The sequence below is a fragment of the Giraffa tippelskirchi genome, chromosome 1 (assembly GCF_054371585.1).
Source record: "Giraffa tippelskirchi isolate mGirTip1 chromosome 1, T2T-mGirTip1v1.2.pri, whole genome shotgun sequence".
Lineage (NCBI taxonomy): Eukaryota > Metazoa > Chordata > Mammalia > Artiodactyla > Giraffidae > Giraffa > Giraffa tippelskirchi.
Window position 1 is genome coordinate 98,910,703 of NC_137275.1, and position 21,503 is coordinate 98,932,205.

Here is a 21,503-nt window from a genome sequence, read left to right on the forward strand (position 1 = left end):
CTGACCTGCATACAGATTTCTCAAGAGGCAGGTCAGGTGGTCTGGTATTTCCATCTCTCTAAGAATTTCCCACAGTTTGTTGTGGTCCACACAGTCAAAGGCTTTGGCATAGTCAATAAAGCAGAAATAGATATTTTGTGTAACTCTCTTGCTTTTTCAATGATCCAGCGGATGCTGGCAATTTGATCTCTTGTTCCTCCGCCATTTTAAATTTAGCTTGAACATCTGGAAGTTCACAGTTCATGTACTGTTGAAGCCTGGCTTGGAGAATTTTGAGCATTATTTATTAGCATGTGAGATGAGGTCAATTGTGTGGTAGTTTGAGCATTCTTTGGCATTGCCTTTCTTTGGGATTGGAATGAAAACGGACCTTTTCCAGTCCTGTGGCCACTTCTGATTTTCCACATTTGCTGACATATTTAATGCTGCACTCTACCAGTATCATCTTTTCAGATTTGAAATAGCTCAACTGGAATTCCATCACCTCCACTAGCTTTGTTTGCAGTGATGCTTCCTAAGGCCGACTTGACTTCACATTCCAGGATGTATGGCTGTAGGTGAGTGATCATACAATTGTGACTATCTGGGTGGTGAAGATCTTTTTTGTACAGTTCTTCTGTGTATTCTTGCCACCTGTTCTTAATATCGTCTGCTTCTGTTAGGTCCATACCATTTCTGTCCTTTATTGTGCTCATCTTTGCATGAAATGTTCCCTTGGTATCTCTAATTTTCTTGAAGAGATTTCTAGTCTTTCCCATTCCACTGTTTTCCTCTATTTCTTTGCATTGATCACTAAGGAAGTCTGTCTTATCTCTCCTTGCTATTGTTTGGAACTCTGCATTCAAATGAGTATATCTTTCTTTTTCTCCTTTGCTTTTTGCTTCTCTTCTTTTCTCAGCTATTTGTAAGGACTCCTCAGAAAGCCATTTTGCTTTTTTGCATTTCTTTTTCTTGGGGATGGTCTTGATCACTGCCTCCTGACAATGTCATGAACCTCCATTGCACTCTGTCTATCAGATCTGATCCCTTGAATCTATTTCTCACTTCCAGTGTATAATCATAAGGGACTTGATTTAGGTCATACCTGAATGGTCTGGTGGTTTTCCCTACTTTTTTCCATTAAAGTCTGAATTTGGCAATAAGGAGTTCATGACCTGAGCCGCAGTTAACTCCTGGTCTTTGCACCTGTGTTCGCTAACTATATAGAGCTTCTCCATCTTTGGCTGCAAAAAATATAATCAGTTTGATTTCAGGATTGACCATCTGGTGATGTCAATGTGTAGAGTCAAATAGACTCTTGGAGGGCACAAACAGAACATTGTGCACACCAGGACCCAGGAGAAAGGAGCGATGACCCCTCAAGAGACTTAGCCAGACTTGCGTGCAAGTGTCCAGGAGTCTCCAGTGGAGGTGTGGGTTGGTGGTGGCCTGCTGCAGGGTTGGGGGCACCGAGTGTAGCAGTACATGCATGGGACCTTTTGGAGGAGGTCACTATTATCTTCATTACCTCCAACATAGTATGGCTCTAGGTAAATAACAGGGGGGGAACACAGCTCCACCCATCCCCAGAAAATTGGATTAAAGATTTACTGAGCATGGCCCCATCCTTCAGAACAAGACCCTCAGTCAGTCTCTCCTATCAGGAAGCTTCCATAAGCCTCTTACCCTTCTCCATCAGAGGGCAGACAGACTGAAAACAACAGTCACAGAAAACTAATCAATCTGATCACATGGACCACTGTCTTGTTTAGCTCAATGTAACTATGAGCCATGCCGTGTAGGGCCACCCAAGACGGATGGGTCATGGTGGAGAGTTCTGACAAAATGTGATGCACTGGAGAAGGGATTGGCAAACCACCTCAGTATTCTTGCCTTGAGAACTCCATGAACAGTATGAAAAGGCAAAAAGATAGGACACTGAAAGATGAATTCCCCAGGTCGGTAGGTGCCCAATATGCTATTGGAGATCTGTGGAGAAATAACTCCAGAAAGAAGGAAGAGATGGATCCAAAGCAAAAACAACACCCAGTTATGGATATGACTGATGATGAAAGCAAAGTCTGATGCTGTAAAGAGCATTATTACATAGGAACCTGGAATGTTAGGTCCATGAATCAAGGCAAATTGGAAGTGATCAAACAGGAGATGGCAAGAGTGAACACTGACATTTTAGGAATCAGTGAACTAAAATGGACTGGAATGGGTGAATTTAACTCAGATGACCATTATATCTACCTCTGTGGGCAAGAATCCCTTAGAAGAAATGGAGTAGCCATCATAGTCAACAAAAGAGTCTGAAATGCAGTACTTGGATTCAATCTCAAAAACGACACAATCTCAAAAACGACAGAATGATCTCTGTTCGTTTCCAAGGCAAACCACGCAATATCACAGTAACCCAAGTCTATGCCCTGACCATTAATGCTAAGAAACTGTAGTTGAATGATTCTTTGAAGACCTACAAGACATTCTAGAACTAACACCGAAAAAACATGTCCTTTTCATTATAGGGGACTGGAATGCAAAAGTAGGAAGTCAAGAAACACCTGGAGTAACAGGCAAATTTGGCCTTGGAGTACAGAATGAAGCAGGGCAAAGGCTAATAGAATTTTGCCAAGAGATCTGTCCTTTTGAGTGCATACAATACAGTGTTGCTCTGCACTCAAAAAAAAAAAACAGTTGAGCAGGCTTCTGACTTTTCTGCTCAATTTTAAATAGTAATCAGTCCTGCTTCCTCACAGGTTCATTCACTCAGAAATTTAAAGTAGGTAAATGGAAATGTTAACCACATTAAATACAAGTTAATCATTATTTCAAATAAGACTTCTGCCTTCTCTCCCTTCCTCACTCTACAACCTGCCTTTGAAAAGAAGGTGTAGCCAGCACCTGCTTTCTTTGCTGACTCCCCTATTTTCCTTAGTTGCTCTTTAACTCACAGACTGGTTCAAAGAAAGGACAGTAGGGAAAAGAGGTAACCTAGCTGACCCCTTCTCTGTTGGGGTGTTTTCATAGGTTCTTTGAATATTGGAGAAGGAAATGTCAACCCACTCCAGTGTTCTTGCCTGGAAAATCCCATGGAGAGGGGAGCCTGGCAGGCTACAGCCCATGGGGTCACAAAGAGTCAGACACCACTGAATGACTTCACTTGAATGTTCCCAGTACTGTGAATCCTATGAATTCTCAGATTGCATTTCTGCATGGGGTATTGGTATGGGATTTAATTTCCCTGTTGGCCACTCCTTTTCAGTGAGTTTCACAGGTGGGCAGCTCCATGCTATGCTGGAGTCTACATATATCTTCAGAAGTTCCTCTTGGGCAGGACTTAAAGTCAACTGACTCCCGTTTGTGACCCTGAGTCTTACATTTGCTCCATTTGAAATATACATAGATCCTTCGCCATCTGTGATGAGAAATGAAGCCCTGCTTTCACTTAACTTCTCCACAAAAACAGTTTTTCAGCTCATGGATTGATTTCTAAATTTCTGGGTAAGAATGATATGTCTCAAAACTGTAGGTAAAACATATTAAGCTCTCTGAGTTGTCTCCTTGAAGTGCAATCTCTGTGTGTTTGACATGAAAAAGAGAGTAACATACATCCCAACTTCTCCTAGGGAGAAGAATGAGACTTCTCAAGATCTTTTAAAAGAATTTTTCTCAAATTGACCTCTTGATTTTTTTTATAGTCTCTTAGTGAGTGAGAAGGTTTAAGTATCATGGATACAGTTTTCGACTATTTTCTTTGCAAACCCTTCACATTCTGATCTGATTTTGTGATTTCATGTCTATTACATCTTGTTGGAAACTTAAATTTTACCATTATGTTAAAGAACTGTTTTTGAGCATTTAACTTTTTTAGTAGTTTCTGTTATAAGAGTTCCACATATACCAATCCACTGACTCCTCACAATAACTAGTGTGGAAGAAATTATTATCTCAATGATTTATATGAATGCACTTGTAGTAGAGAAAGGTAGGAGGGCATAAATTCAGGGGATATTTAGAGGGTATAATCAGTAGTAAGTCTTGATTAGATGTTAGAGGTGATAGAGAGGATCAGTCATGGCTCTCAGAATCCTTAGCAGCAATATCTGGTTGGATGAACTTGCTATCAAAGAAAAATGATTTTAAAAGTGCAGGATGAAAATCATTTATAAAGTGTTGAGTTGTGGGTACACTTTGGAAAGGAACTGCCAAGGGATAGGGCCTAACAAGTGGTTTAGTTTTTAAAATCTGAATCTCAGGACAGACTTGTGGGCACAATTATTGATTTAAAATACATTAGTGTATATGTGTACTGAAACTCTATTGATCAACCTTGGAAATCTGAAGTTACAGAATAAAAATCACAATGGCCTGAGCTGGAACTGCTGGGAGCCACAACATTCTAGGAGGAGATATTAGAAATAAACAGGAGAGCCAAAGAAGAAGCAATACAAAGCTACAGGGAAAACAAAAGACTACTGTATGTATGAATTTCTAGAGGACTAAGTTGCAGGAAGTATCCCTATATATAGTGTCAAAGTCAATAAAATAAAAATGAAAAAAGACTAATTAGAAATTAAGAGGTATTTAGAACATTTAGCAAGAAAAACTGTATTACAGACTTGTGCTAGGAGCCAGAGTACATTGGGTGAAAACTGAACATAATATTTATTAGTTAAGATGCTTGCAGAAAGCATGCCTCATTAACATTAAGATGACTAAAGGGGAATTTTACAAAGGAGTGATTTATAAAAATGAGGATGGGGAGTAGGAAAAAGCACAAAGGATAACATGATATCTAAGAACCTAAACACAAGGCCTCATTGCTACTTCCAGACCTTATGGGTCATGAGGCCATGAGGAGAGAGACGTTACCAGATCGAAGACAAAAATAATTCTGCGTAGAGGGACCACCTGAGAGAGCTGAGGATTTTGGTCAGGACACTAAACCAGAGTGCAGCATCCCCACAGGGAAATGGATAGTTTTATCTCACTTCCTTTTTCAAGCTTTTGTGTGTGTTTCATATTGGCAAAACTCAATTGGAAGCTGTAGAACAAGGCAGTTCAGTGATGAAACCCATATAGGTCAGCTCAGATCTGGAAAGACACATGTCACATGTAAGATACCCAGCACACATGTGATAAAAGGAAGTGTTAAAAGTGAGAGTGGACTACTGTTTACAAATATGTCAATAAGAAGGAAACGAAAAAAATATCAGCAACCAGAAAGGCATGAGAGTTCAAAGAAGGGTTTCTAGGATAAGCAAGCATGGAGCATGTTAATAGGCTGTAAAGAAGAATGCCTTAGAGAAGGAGAGCTTGAAAATATAGGAACCAGAGATATTCATTCATAAATCAAGATTCTAGGAGAGAATGTGATGGGATTAAGGACACAGATTGAGGAGCTGGTATTAAACAGGAAGAGGGGCACTTCTTCATCTGATATTTTAGGGAGGAAAAGGAAGGACACAGAGGTATGTTTTATGTATGAGAAGCATTATATTAGACAGATCAAAATCAGAAAATTATTTGCTCATAAAACTTATTATTCATAATGGCAGAGAACACGGATTTTAACACTGATTCAATTCAGAGTTTGGTTATGCATGTGTGACAGAAGAAACATGGGGATCATGGGCTAAGAAATTCTCCAAGACAAACAAAGGAGAAGTATTAGGTGAAGATGTGGGAAAGCTAAATGGGAAAAGGGAATATAAGAGTATAGTTTTCAGTCTATGATTAGGAGGTTGTCAGATGACAATGGCACAGGTTGAGGTCTATGTGGCCAATTGATCTGATGCGCCAAACAGGATACAGAAACAACCCAAATGTTCATTCTGGTTGAGGAGCAGTAAAGCATCAGGAAAATGCCAAATTCTTGGTTAGACCAGTCTCTTTTTAGCTGCAGAGAATGGAGTGTCTGTAAGTGTTCTAGTTTTCATTGAAGACAAGATAAATGTGGTCTGTAGAAAAGTTGAGAAGGTAGGATAGATAGTTCATAGTTAAACGAGCATTGCAGGGAACATGGAGTGTGGAAGTATACAGTTAGAAGTGGGGCATAATTCTTTGAAGAACTCAGAATAAGCGAGCATAAAGTAAGTCTAGTTTAATTTTTTTCCTTTTAAAACAAAAAAGTCAATATATTTTTATGTGGTTTCATTACCATTACTCTTTTATGTTATATAATGAAGAGAGACAGTGAAGAAGGAATATTCTGGTGTGAAAATTCATATACTAGAAATTTTAAAGCATAAACTTTGAATGCCTATAAATGAAGAGAGAAATAGGAGTGGTACATTTGCCAAACTATGATAGAAACTACCCACAAGTCAAAAGATACCATGGATGTTTTCCTAACACAAATTGCAATGTGAAAATGTACAAAATATGGTTTGATCAGAAGCAGCATTTACATGAGTTACATTTTGTAATTTTTATTTTGTTAATGCTGAGCATCTAATAAATCTTTAATGGAATTTGTAGATGATTGTCTTACTCAGAAGGAAGATATAACAAGAAAAACTACTAGTTTGAACTTAATTCTGCTCTGCACAAAAAGCTTGTATATAATGTCATCTTGATAGAAACTTTAAGTCATAGTAACCACATAACTATTAAAACTTTCCTGCAATGTTTAATAGAGAAAAAGAGAATTCTTATAGAGGAGTCAGGTTTTTGAGGGGGGAAAAAAAAAGATTTTATTGTTATCTCATGGTCAGACACACACACACACACACACAGACACACACAAACCCTCAAAGGAGATGAATGAAGGATGCTAAAAACATAATTCTGATCATACCTTTGCAAATAATGAACATTTTACAGCAAGGTAAGAAAAACAAATTCTGTTGGTTGGAGGATTCTCTAAAGGCTGCAAAAGTCAGAAGATATCAATAAGACAAAGTGAAGAGTATGTTACTGAGGATGAATATAAAACTGTGTTGTGTTCCTTTGAGGACAGAACTATAATATGGCAAGGACTGACCTCACACTTTAATGGAGAAACATTAGATAAAATAGATAATTCAGAAAAAGGATTACAAGGACTTTTAGAAATCTTGATACCATGCTTGGTAGGGGATTGTTAAGCAAATGTACCAAATGTAACTAGAATTTCTCCAGCAATATCATCGACCCTCTCTATTGGGTCTTTTTCTCTAAAACCCAATGATATTCCCAGTATAACTTATAACTTTCTTGTTCACTTTTCAGTGTTACAACAGTTTAATTTTCAGGGACTGAAAGATACCCAGTTCCAATAAGTAAGAAATTAGATTTCTTTCTGGTTTAATATGATTTCTTTTCCCCAACTCAGATTCAAAAATGGCAGTGACAGAAGTGGGAAATGGTCTGCTCCTTGTTATTCCTATACGTGGTTCTTTAATACCTCCTTAAATAAGAGTCCACACCACTAGTTCACTTCAGTTGTTCAGTAATGTCCGACTTTTGCAATCCCATGGACTGCAGCACACCAGGCCTCCCTGTCCATCATCAACTCCAGGAGTTTACCCAAACTCATGCCCATTAAGTCGATGATGCCACCCAAGCATCTCATCCTCTGTCATCCCCTTCTCCTCCTGCCTTCAATCTTTCCCAGGAACAGGGGCTTTTCAAATAAGTCAGCTCTTCGCATCAGGTGGCCAAAGTATTGGAGTTTCAGCTTCGACATCAGTCCTTCCAATGAACACCCAGGACTGATTTCCTTTAAGATGGACTGGTTGGATCTCCTTACAGTCCAGGGGACTCTCAAGAGTCTTCTCCAACACCACAGTTCAAAAGCATCTGTTCTTCGGCACTCAGCTTTCTTTAGCGTCCAACTCTCACATCCATACATGACTACTGGAAAAATCATAGCTTTGACTAGACGGACCTTCGTTGACAAAATAATATTTCTGCTTTTTAATATGCTGTAGAGGTTAGTCATAACTTTCCTTCCAAGGAGCAAGCGTCTTTTAATTTCATGGTTGCAATCACCATCCGCAGTGATTTCAGAGCCCAAAAAAACAAAGTTAGTCACTGTTTCCACTGTTTCCCCATCTATTTGCCATGAAGTGATGGGGCCTGATGCCATGATCTTAGTTTTCTGAGTGTTGAACTTTAAGCCAACTTTTTCATTCTCCTCTTTCACTTTCATCAAGTGGCTCTTTAGTTCTTCTTCACTTTCTGCCATAAGGGTGTTGTCATCTGTATATCTGAGGTTATTGATATTTCTCCCAGCAATCTTGATTCCAGCTTGTGCTTCCTCCAGCCCAGCGTTTCTCATGATGTACTATGCATATAAATTAAATAAGCAGAGTGACAATATACAGCCTTGAAATACTCCTTTTTCTATTTGGAACCAGTCTGTTTTTCCAGGTCCAGTTCTAACTGTTGCTTCCTGACCTGCATACAGGTTTCTCAAGAGGCCGGTCAGGTGGTCTGGTATTCCCATCTCTTTAAGAATTTCCCACAGTTTATTGTGATACACACAGTTACAGGCTTTGAAATAATCAATAAAGCAGAAATAGATATTTGAGCATTCTTTGGTATTGCCTTTCTTCGGGATTGGAATGAAAACTGACCTTTTTCAGTCCTGTGGCCACTGCTGAGTTTTCGAAATTTGCTGACATATTGTGTGCAGCACTTTACCGGCATCATCTTTTAGGATTTGAAATAGCTCAACTGAAGTTCCATCACCTCCACTAGCTTTGTTGGTAGTGATACTTCCTAAGGCCCACTTAACTTCACATTCCAGGATGTATGGCTCTAAGTCAGTGTTCTCACCATCGTTGTTATCTGGGTCATGGAAGATCTTTTTTGTATAGTTCTTCTGTGTATTCTTGCCACCTCTTCTTAATATCTTCTGCTTCTGTTAGGTCCATACCATTTCTGTCCTTTATTGAGCCCATCTTTTCATGAAATGTTCCCTTCTTATGTCTAATTTTCTTCAAGACATCTCTGGTCTTTCCCATTCTACTGTTTTCCTCCATTTCTTTGCATTGATCACTGAGGACGGCTTACTTATCTCTCCTTGCTATTGTTTGGAACTCTGCATTCAAATGGGTATATTTTTCCTTTTCTCCCTTGCTTTTTGCTTCTCTTCTTTTCACAGCTATTTGTAAGGCCTCCTCAGGCAGCAATTTTGCCTTTTTGCATTTCTTTTTCTTGGGGATGGTCTTAATCCCTGTCTCCTGTACAATGTCATGAACCTCTGTCCATAGTTCATCAGGTTCTCTGTCTATCAGATATACTCCCTTAAATCTATTTCTCACTTCCACTGTATAGTCATCAGGGATTTGATTTAGGTCATACCTGAATGGTCTAGTGGTTTTCCCCACTTTCTTCAATTTCGGTCTGAATTTGGCAATAAGGAGTTCATGATCGGATCCACAGTCAGCTCCCGGTCTTGTTTTTGCTGACTGTGTAGAGCTTCTCCATCTTTGGCTGCAAAGAATATAATCAGTCTGAGTTCGGTGTCGACCATCTGGTGATGTCCATGTATAGAGTCTTCTTTTGTGTTGTTGGAAGAGGGTGTTTGCTATGACCAGTGCATTATCCTAGCAGAACTCTATTAGCCTTTGCCCTGCTTCATTCTGTACTCCAAGGCCAAATTTGCCTGTTACTCCAAGTATTTCTTGACTCCCTACTTTTGATTCCAGTCCCCTATAATGAAAAGGACATCTTTTTGGGGTGTTAGTTCTAGAAGGTCTTGTAGGTCTTCATAGAACCGTTCAACTTCACCTTCTTCAGCGTTACCACACCACTAAGGGACTTGCATATTTCTGATAAAAACAAGATTCTGTCTAACTTAAACATTAGACGCATGCAAAATTAAAAAAAGTAAATTTCATTTGATAGTATTTCATTTTATGATACAGAAAAAAAACAGAAAACAAAGGCTATGAATTTGGAAGAGACAAATGTAACTGAAAGAGTGAATATAGTCCACATGGTCAAAGGATTGGTGCTGGTTCCTCAAAATAAGATAATACAAGGAAAGAGAATGGCAGTAATTGTGTGGACAAAGGACGCAGAAGAGGTAAGCAAAAGGCATGTGTGATTTGTTTGAAGGCTACTGAATAACTCACTGTGGAAATAAAACTTGTAGTCACCATTAAATTTAGAGATTAAAATACATGCCATGTTATTTAAAATACAATATAGTGGTTTTGGTTTTAAGAGAACTACCAGTTAAGGAGTAAGAACATCCCACATATGCATAGGTACATTGTAAATGTTTAAATACAGTGAATATAAGTCACATATGGGTATAGAAGTAACGTGTTGATTCCTGACTCCTTGCTTAATTCCTCCTTTGTCAGCTGCATACCAAGGATGTGTCAAAAAAGCTAACTCATTCCATGAAAGTCAATTACAGAATTCTACTTACAATGGAAAATGTCATTACCAGTAAGGATACAGAAAGACAATGAGAGCATAACTTGGAGTTATCTTATGCCACTGTATGCAAATCAAGATAATTGGGACTATAAAGCTTTTGAGTAGGTATCTTTGGAAACAAAGATTCAAATAAATGACTAGTTAGACTGCTTTCTTTGATTGTTTATTAAGACATAGTTTTAACAGGTAGTGGGGAACACAGAATTAAAAAAAACGTAAATGTTAACTGTGTTTCTTATTTCAAAAATCTTACTTCTCAAAGGAGAAAAATATTTCATCTGGTTACAAAATTTTCTCCTCTAAGTTGACTACCACATAATATTTCTTAACAGAGCTTTTTCTTTAACAAGTATTTGCAACACAAGATTAAAAGAAACTATGATCTTTCTGTTTATTTTTTGTTTTAAAATATAAAACATCTCTGTTCACAATAGTTTACAGCTGTACACTATTAACTTTTAAATACAGACTTAATATAAACTAGGTATTTTTCAGGGCTTCCCTGGTGACTCACTCAGTAAAGAATCTGCCTGCAATGCTGGGGATGCGGATTCAATCCCTGGGTCAGGAAGATCCTGTAAAGAAGGAAATGGCAACACACCCCAATATTCTTGCCTGAGAAATCCCACGGGCAAACAGTACATTATTCAATAGTAATAACATTTTTCAAACATTATTTTGATGTTAAATAGGGAGCACAATTATATAATATTTTTCATATTTATTTTCATAGTTATAATATTTTCATCAGCAAATGGAAGATGCTAAGTATGAAACAAAAGTTAGTTAAAATATAAGAATAAAACTTTAATAATATATGAGAGGAAGGAACTTTTTATGCTCTCCCTTAGTAAATTATGTTGTATTTTAAGAGAGAGACAAAGGTAGGGGGAATACAGAGAATGTATATGTTACAAGTGCTTTCATGAAGAGAAATAGAATGATTTAATTAAGATCAACAAGGTTGTGATCTGAAGGTTCTTTTTCCTTTCAAAACAGAATGACCATTAATGAGCCTTCCAGAAAGAGAAAAAGGTGGAGAGGCAAGAGTAATCTGTAACTCTGTGAACACTGCTAGAGACTAGTGACCCAAGGAAATAGAGTCCAAGTAAGACAAGTGAAGGTAAATAAGCAAAATGTACTACCAAAGAGCAGAAGAAGATATGGGTGACTTTTGAATTTGGAATTGAACTTATAAATTGATGATCTATGGATCAAGAGTTGAGTTTGTAAATCTATAGCAAAATGAAAAAGATGTAATTTTATTTTTTAAAGTATCTATCTATATATCATGTGAATCCTCAGCAGTAACAAAATTTTTAGTTTTTCTTACTACTGTTATGTGTGTGTATATATGCATTTATGTATATATTAATATGATGTATGTTCAGAATGTTCTCTGTGATCAGGGAGTTTTTAAATATCTCCAGGGCATAAACTTAATATCTGGAACATCACATGTGTTAAAAAATATCTTTTAAATTAAGGGATAAATAATTGGTTCAAATAACTTTTGATAAATAGCTAATGATGAAAGTCAGATTTAGGATCCTAATAATTCTAGCTGGTGTCAGTTCTGAGTCATCATTACTGATTCAGGTATTCAACAAAATAAACCATCAATATTATGCCAGCTTCAGGACACTACATTTAAATTAGAAGAAATAAATCTATGAGGAAATATCTGAAGGGATCAACTAGAGGATGGGAGAATATCTTTGGAATAGATGTGCCATCAAAGATGGGAACTTCAGTTAAGTTCACAGGTGACTTCTATTTTAAATACATATTTTGACTTTGCATCTGAAGCTAAAATCAGAAAGTAAGGGTAAAATCAGAAGTCAAAACCTCATGTAGGTAGAATGGATTGTGCACTTTGTGCACCTAGAATCAAGCACAGTGCCTGACATATTATACCTGTTCAGTTAATATTTGTTTAGTGGCTGAATGGACTCAAGTGGGCTTTTCTATACCATTTCATAAAAGAGTGAGAAACTATAAACAGGAACACCTGCAATAAATTTTAGGAAGTCCAATAACCTTTCTAACATTCTTTTTTCTTTTGCTATCCTGTGTCTTGTTTATGTGGTTATTTGCTAGAAAAATCATTATAGTTTGATTTGTCTTTAACTTCAGAGGCAACACAAAGAGGAAAACTGGGGAAAGGATAAGACAATGGAAAAAGGAACTCTTTGCAAGAGAAGAGATGATGAATGCTATCAAAGAAGTCATAATTTCTCTGATGTTTGGCAAAAAGAAAGCCAGAGAAGTAAACTTAGGTATGAAAAAGAGTCTAAGAACTTAAAATCCATTTATTAAATTTAACATTCAACAAATGAAAGATCCTGAGATATCCCATCTTCTAATATCAATATCGTATCTTCATATAAAGACTTACGATCATTTATTTTCAAAGCATTAAACAACCTGTTATTAAGCATGTGTGCATGCTCAGTAGCTCAGTCATGTCCAACTCTTTGTGTTCCCATGGATTTTAGCCTGGCAGGCTCCTCTGTCCATGGAATTTTCCAGGCAACAGTACTGGAATGGGTTACCATTTCCTACCCCAGGGAATCTTCATGACCCAGGAATCAGACCTGTGTCTCCTGCTTTGACAAGCAGATTCGTTACCACTGAGACACCCGGGAAACCCTATTTTTTAAACGTGTGACTTTTCCCCTTTAAAATTTAAATTATAAGAAATACTATGGGAACATAGTAGCAGCAGCACACCTCTCTGAATATCCCACAGACATAAAAATATAGGGAAACTAGGAACTATGGACTGCATCTAAAATAGAAGTAGGTGAACAGGTATTCCCAATGAAACCCACAAAATGAGTGGGTAGGATCAAACAACCTTCAGGTAAACGATTAATGTAGTTTCAGCATCTGTAGAGGAGGAAGTGAAAGGGAGCAAGAGGGTATAGGAAAAACCTGAGAACAGACATATCTTCCAGAGATGAGTCAAGGAAACACTGAACACTTGCAGTAATTAGAGAGAACGGGCCATATAAACCTCATAACTAATAATGGAAGCTTCCAGTGTGGACAAATTCTATACTGAGGAGGAAAAAACTATTAATAGCAGAATCTAAATTAAACAAGAAATGAAAGCAGGGCAAACACATTGATACAAAATGTGTGTGTGTGTATGCACACATATGTGCATAATATAATAAAACCAAAGCCATCCATATTGATTATTCAATAAATATAAATGGCTTAATTCATCTATTAAAGGAAAATGTATTCACATTGCCCAACAATCCTAAGTCAAATACTGTGCTGTATATCTCACTATACTACTATGAACTGATCTCCAGCTTGTTTTTGTTAAGAAAAAAAACAAATATCAATGTAGAGAAGAGTTCATAGTGTATATTATCATTTATCTAAGGAAAGAGGGGCATATGAGTAGTACATATGGGTCTACTTAAGATAAAAAAAATAAAAGGACACGTCAAAGCCAGTTTTTGAAAAGGTAACCTACATGGGATTGATGGAATAGAATGAAAGACAGATATAAAAGCTAGACTTCTTTGAATATACCTTGTTTGGTGATTTTTTCTTTGGAATCATATAGCAACTTAATAAAATTTTCAAATTAATTTTTAAAAAGCATTCCATTTTCAAATTTGTTCATGTGGTGTATTACATTGATTGATTTGTGAATATTGAAGAATCCTCACATCCCTGGGATAAAGCCCACTTGGTCATGATGTATGATCTTTTTAATATGTTGTTGGATTCTGTTTGCTAGGATTTTGTTAAGGATTTTTGCATCTATGTTCATCAGTGATATTGGCCTGTTCTTTTTTTGTGGCATCTTTTTCAGGTTTTGGTATTAGGGTGATGATGGCCTCATAGAATGAGTTTGGAAGCTTACCTTCCTCTGCAATTTTCTGGAAGAGTTTGAGTAGGATAGGTGTTAGCTCTTCTCCAAATTTTTGGTAGAATTCAGCTGTGAAGCCATCTGGTCCTGGGCTTTTGTTTGTTGGAAGATTTTTGATTACAGTTTCAATCTCCGTGCTTGTGATGAGTCTGTTAAGATTTTCTATTTCTTTCTCATTCAGTTTTGGAAAGTTGCACTTTTCTCAGAATTTATCCATTTCTTCCGAGTTGTCCATTTTATTTGCATATAGTTGCTGATAATAGTCTCTTATTTAGTCTTTGTATTTCTATAATAGTCTTTGTATTTCTGTGTTGTCTCTTGTGATCTTTCTGTTTTCATTTCTAATTTTGTTGATTTGATTTTTCTCCCTTTGTTTGTTGATGAATATGGCTAATGGCTTGTCAATTTTATTTATCTTCTCAAAGAACCAGCTTTTGGCTTTGTTGATTCTTGCTATGGTCTCTTTTGTTTCTTTTGCATTTATTTCTGCCCTAATTTTTAAGACTTCTTTCCTTCTACTAACCCTGGAGTTCTTCATTTCTTCCTTTTCTAGTTGCTTTAGGTGTAGATTTAGGTTATTCATTTGACTTTCTTCTTGTTTTTTGAGGTAAGCCTGTATTGCTATGAATCTTCCCCTTAGCACTGCTTTTACAGTGTCCCATAGGTTTTGGGTTGTTGTGTTTTCATTTTCATTCATTTCAATGCATATCTTGATTCCTTTTCTGACTTCTTCTGTGATTTGTTGGTTATTCAGCAGCATGTTGTTCAGCCTCCATATTAATAAATTGGAAAATAAAATCCATATGTTTATTTCAATAGATGCAGAGAAAGCCTTTGACAAAATTCAACATCCATTTATGATAAAAACCCTCCAAAAAGCAGGAATAGAAGGAACATACCTCAACATAATAAAAGCTGTATATGCCAAACCAACAGCAAACATTATCCTCAATGGTGAAAAACTGAAAACATTTCCCCTAAAGTCAGGAACAAGACAAGGGTTCCCAATCTCACCGCCACTATTCATCATAGTTTGGGAAATCTTGGCCACAGCAATCAGAACATAAAAAGAAATAAAATGAATCCATATAGGAAAAGAAGTAAAACTGTCACTGTTTGCAGATGACATGATCCTCTACATAGAAAACCCTAAAGACTCCACCAGAAAATTACTAGAGCTGATCAATGAATATAGCAAAATTGCAGGATATAAAATCAACACACAGAAATCCCTTGCATTCCTATACACTAACAATGAGAAAATAGAAAGAGAAATTAAGGAAACAATTCCATTCACCATTGCAACGAAAAGAATAAAATACTTTGGAATATATCTACCTAAAGAAAAAAAAAGACCTATATATAGAAAACTTTAAAACACTGGTGAAAAAAATCAAAGAGGACACAAAAAGATGGAGAAATATACCATGTTCATGAATCGGAAGAATCAATATAGTGAAAATGAGTATACTACCCAAAGCAATCTATAGATTCAATACAATTCCTATCAAGCTACCAATGGTATTTTTCACAGAACTAGAACAAATAATTTCACAATTTGTATGGAAATACATAAAACCTCAAATAGCCAAAGCAATCCTGAGAAAGAAGAATGACACTGGAGGAATCAACCTGCCTGACTTCAGGCTCTACTACAAAGCCACAGTCATCAAGACAGTATGGTACTGGCACAAAGATAGAAATATAGATCAATGGAACAAAATAGAAAGCCCAGAGATAAATCCACGCACCTATGGACACCTTATCTTTGACAAAGGAGGCAAGAATATACAATGGAGAAAAAACAACCTCTTTAACAAGTGATGCTGGGGAAACTGGTCAACCACTTGTAAAAGAATGAAACTAGAACACTTTCTAACACCATACACAAAAATAAACTCAAAATGGATTAAAGATCTGAACGTAAGACCAGAAACTATAAAACTCCTAGAGGAAAACATAGGCAAAACACTCTCCGACATAAATCACAGCAGGATCCTCTATGACCCACCTCCCAGAATATTGGAAATAAAAGCAAAAATAAACAAATGGGACCTATTTAAAATCAAAAGATTCTGCACAACAAAGAAAACTATAAGCAAGGTGAAAAGACAGCCTTCATAATGGGAGAAAATAATAGCAAATGAAGCAACGGACAATTAATCTCAAAAATATACAAGCAACTCCTGCAGCTGATTTCCAGAAAAATAAACGACCCAATCAAAAAATGGGCCAAGGAACTAAACAGACATTTCTCCAAAGAAGACATACAGATGGCTAACAAACACATGAAAAGATGCTCAACATCACTCATTATCAGAGAAATGCAAATCAAAACCACAGTGAGGTACCATTTCAAGCCAGTCAGGATGGCTGCTATCCAAAAGCCTACAAGCAATAAATGCTGGAGAGGTTGTGGAGAAAAGGGAACCCTCTTACACTGTTGGTGGGAATGCAAACTAGTACAGCCACTATGGAGAACAGTGTGGAGATTCCTCAAAAAACTGGACACAGAACTGCCATATGACCCAGCAATCCCACTGTTGGGCATACACACCGAGGAAACCAGAATTGAAAGAGACACGTGTACCCCAATGTTCATCGCAGCACTGTTTATAATAGCCAGGGCATGGAAACAACCTAGATGTCCATCAGCAGACGAATGGATAAGGAGGCTGTGGGATATATACACGATGGAATATTACTCAGCCATTAAAAAGAGTACGTTCGAATCAGTTCTAATGAGGTGGATGAAACTGGAGCCTATTTTACAGAGTGAAGTAAGCCAGAAAGAAAAACACCAATACAGTACACTAACACATATATATGGTATTTAGTTAATCGGTAAAGATAACCCTGTATGCGAGACAGCAAAAGAGACATAGATGTATAGAACAGTATTTTGGACTCTATGGGAGAGGGCGAGGGCAGGAAGATATGGAAGAATGGCACTGAAGCATGTAAATTATCATATGTGAAACGAATCGCCAGTCCAGGTTCGATGCATGATACAGGGTGCTCGGGGCTGGTGCACCGGGATGACCTAGAGGGATGGGATGGGGAAGGAGGTGGGAGGGGGGTTCTGGAAGGGGAACACATGTACACTCATGGCAGATTCATGTCAATGTATAGCAAAACCAATACAATATTGTAAAGTATAAAAATGGATAAATAAATAAATTTAAAAAAAGCATTCCATTAATATTTTTTTAAAAATGAAAGAATTGAAGATAAATGTGAATCCAACTAGATCACACTAGTGTATGTTAAGTGCACAGTAGGGTACTAGCCATGAAGCTTTTAATCAAAGTAATTTCCTGTATTTTTCTACCGGAAGATAACATTAAGAACTACTGCTACTGCTACTGCTAAGTCGCTTCAGTCGTGTCCGACTCTGTGCGACCCCATAGACGGCAGCCCACCGGGCTCCACAGTCCCTGGGATTCTCTAGGCAAGAATACTGGAGTGGGTTGCCATTTCCTTCTCCAGTGCATGAAAGGGAAAAGTGAAAGTGAAGTCGCTCAGTCGTGTCCAACTGTTAGCGACCCCATGGACTGTAGCCTACCAGGCTCCTCCATCCATGGGATTCTCCAGGCAAGAGTACTGGAGTGGGGTGCCATTAGGAAGTACAAAAAAATTTGTGTTACTGATAATCACACTAGTATTATTATCTCTGGAATGTTCAGTTGTTATTGTGAGATATGGCAAATAAGTCAATTATCCTCTTCTAGTATTCTCAGTGTCATGAAACACTTCTCAGCACTGGAGAAATGAGATATACATGTAAGATAGAAATGCAACTTTGTGGTCCACTTTGTGTCACGAGCATGAGTATGACACTTAATTGGATAATGTATTTTATATGAAAACAATATGCATCTTTAGGCATGGTTGGTGGCCATGAAATATGTCTTACAAGAACCAGGACTTTATGCAAAATAGTTGGATCCAGTTCTAGACCAGAAAATGAAAAAGATGAAGCTGAAACATCTTGTTAAGCTACATAGTGAATTGAACTACATAGTAAATTGAACTGTTTCCCACAAATCAAGTGGGAATAATTTGAGTATCAATAATGAATAAGAACATTGTCAATGGATTTAAACATATACATGTATATATTTATACAGCTTATATAGCTCATAAGGATAGAAAAACCAAAAAGCAAATAATTATTCACAGTTGGAGAATACCAGTTAACCAACACCCTGGTGGCTCAGAATGGTAAAGAATCTGCCTGCGATGCAGGAGACCGGGTTCAATCCTGGGTAGGGAAGATCCCCTGGAGAAGGTTATGTCTACCCACTCCAGTGTTCTTGCCTGGGGAATTCCAAGGACAGAAGAGCCTGGCAGGGCTACAGTCCATGGGGTTGCAAAGAGGTGGACATGACTCAGTGAGTAATACACACACCCTTTTGAAAACTTGAGGGTTAAAAAACAAACTAGCATTTACTTCACCTTTCCTTTATGAACTGCACCACAAATAAACAAATAATGAAATTTCTGTTTGTAGAGGTACCCTAGATAATGAAAAGAGAAGGAATTAAAATATCACCATTTCACAATTATTAATAAATAAATGGATCTAGGCATTGATCATTAATAGCTGCTAAAACCAAATAGAGACAACCAGATATTATATGTCTCATTATGAAAGAAGACAATTCCCTTTGTGATGGAGTTTTATTTAAATATTGAGCCTCAATCTCATCTAGTCTCTAGATCCAATTCTCAATTTATAGAAAACACAGAAAATGTTAGAAGTTTTTAGACAAAAATATTTAATGAATGATTGCTTTTTTTCTTGGATATAATTATTAGTTACTAAATATAATTATTTAAAAATATATAATTATTTATCAAGTAGCTCAGCCTTCCAGAAGAACTCTCCCAGATCACTGAAGGGAAATTGAAAAAGGTTTTTAAAGTCCTCAATATTAAATACAGTATAATGTGGTTTCTGGTTAGCTCTGTGCTGACAGGCTGGCTAATGGCATTCTCTGAAAAGGATTACCTCTGAATGAAAGAGTGTATCACTGAAATATGAGTGCAAAGGGAAAAGATTACATGTCTTGTTTTGAAGTTAATTTAATCACAGAGCTTTGATATCTATCTCCTTTTCATTCCAAGGATGTTCCTGATCATTATCAACAGAATTTGGTGTGTGTGTTTTTGTTTTTTCTGACAAATCACATTACATACTTGTGAGATGTCTGAGTCCCTGCCTATAGGTTTGAAGTTTCTCAGCATACACTCAGCAAAGACTCTACCCCTCAATATTTGTGGAAATAACTTGAGAAATTAAAAAGAAAAAAAGTGATAATGTTTTTCCTTATGAAGGGATGCCTTATTGTGAAAAATCTTAGTTAGTCAGTCATTTATTCACTGCCATTGTCATCAAATATTATGTACCTGTTTTTTGCCAACATCTGAGGGTGGTGCTAGAGAGAAAATGGTTTACTTATTAAATTTATTTAACAGATAGTTTTTAATACTCATTATATGCTGGACATGTTTAGCACTGGTAAACTTGTGATTTAAACATAGAGAGGGTGGTTTAAGATTCTGTGTCAGAGGTTCCCAAATTTTTTCCATTCACAGCATTTTTAGTGTCTTAGGAATTTATTTAATGGTATTCCTAGGCCAAAAGAAATATCTTACAGTTCCATTATTTGGCTTCCTGAACTTAATGATAATAGCATGTGTGGTACCAGACAGATGCCCCTGTGCTTCTCTCAAATAGTTAAAGATCTTGTGACACTCTTGGGAGTTTACCGCACTCCCCAGGAGCTTAGGTACGAAGTTTGGGAAATAGAGATTTACTTGTTTAACCACTACACATGCTGCTCACACATGAAAAACAGTACCTACTCTTTGTCCAGACTCTGACCAAGAGGAAACCAGAGACATTCTATCAATTTAAAAATTACTTTTAAAAATCAAGGCAAGATAGAAACAAAATTATAGCTAAAAATCAAAACAAAATTCCAGTGAGTGATGCACATTTTACAAACAATCTAAAGGTGGTTCAAAGTTATCACTAAAGTGTATTGTCATTTCCACATATTTTATAGAATGGAGGAAATAAAATATTGTGTCTACATCCAGCTCATCAGGGGTTGTATGTTATATATATACACAATTAAATTTATATAATATCTATATAATATGATCTACATTTATATAAGATAAATTCATGAGTATTGGTAATATACATGTGTTCATCAAGGGTCATAACTTTTGCAAAAAAAAAAAAAGGAAGTGAAGAACCACTGCTTAAAGTTTCATAAAAGCAGCATTACAAAGTGAAGAACATAGGTTTTTAGTATGAGAGACCTGGATCAGACCCTGGATCAACCGCTGAAATAACCTACCCAATGTCTGTTAGCACATCAATTTCTACATTTACAAAATGGGTAATTAACAACGTTGTGATAGTTTCAGATGGACAGCAAAGGGACTCATCCGTATGTATCCATTCTCCCTCAAATCCCCTCCCATCCAGGCTGGAAAATAATAATTTGTTATCTTGTTCTGAGTTAAATAAGATACCAAGAAAGCTTACTGCTTGGCACACATTATTAATCATATAAATATTGAATAAACGAAATAAAGAAGGGATATCATTAAAAAGTTGACTACATGAAGCATTACATGAATAACATAATCAAAACACTATTTCTGAGGAGGGAGAAATTGCATTTTGAAGGATCTAATGAGATATTGCAGGAGGGCTTTTGAAGGTAGCTTAGAGCAGTGACTTTCAAACTTTTTACCAAGATCAAAAAAAACCTATTTTTATGACATTAAAACTTTATGCTGATAAAGTTTTAATACATTCAAAATAATAATTTGCTTTCTATATTGATGTATCTTGCTTCAATTCAGTTCTGTTTAGTAGCTCAGTAGTGTCTGACTGTTTGCGACATCATGGACTGCAGCACGCCAGGCCTCCCTGTCCATCACCTACTCCCAGAGTTCACTCAAACTCATGTCCATTGAGTCGGTCATGCCATCCAACCACATCATCCTCTGTCATCCCCTTCTCCTCCTGCCTTCAATCTTTCCCAGCATCAGGGTCTTTTCAAATGAGTCAGCTCTTTGCATCAGGTGGCCAAAGTATTGGAGTTTCAGCTTTGACATCAGTCCTTCCAAAGAATATTCAGGACTTATTTCCTTTAGGATGAACTGGTTTGATATCCTTGCAGTCCAAGGGACTCTCAAGAGTCTTCTCCAACACCAC

General features: G+C 36.9%; 1 protein-coding gene and 1 long non-coding RNA gene across 2 annotated transcripts in view; one reads left to right on the forward strand and one right to left on the reverse strand.

Moving 5' to 3' along the window:
* NDST4 (N-deacetylase and N-sulfotransferase 4) overlaps positions 1–21,503 on the reverse strand; it is a 311,607-nt gene that overhangs the window by 211,193 nt on the left and 78,911 nt on the right. The gene's annotated exons all lie outside the window — the stretch shown is intronic.
* LOC145534724 (uncharacterized) lies at positions 2,112–12,701 on the forward strand. Its single transcript, XR_014074928.1, has 5 exons — positions 2,112–2,764; positions 3,389–3,486; positions 9,843–10,003; positions 11,365–11,488; positions 12,502–12,701. It is a non-coding gene; the product is annotated as an uncharacterized LOC145534724 (long non-coding RNA).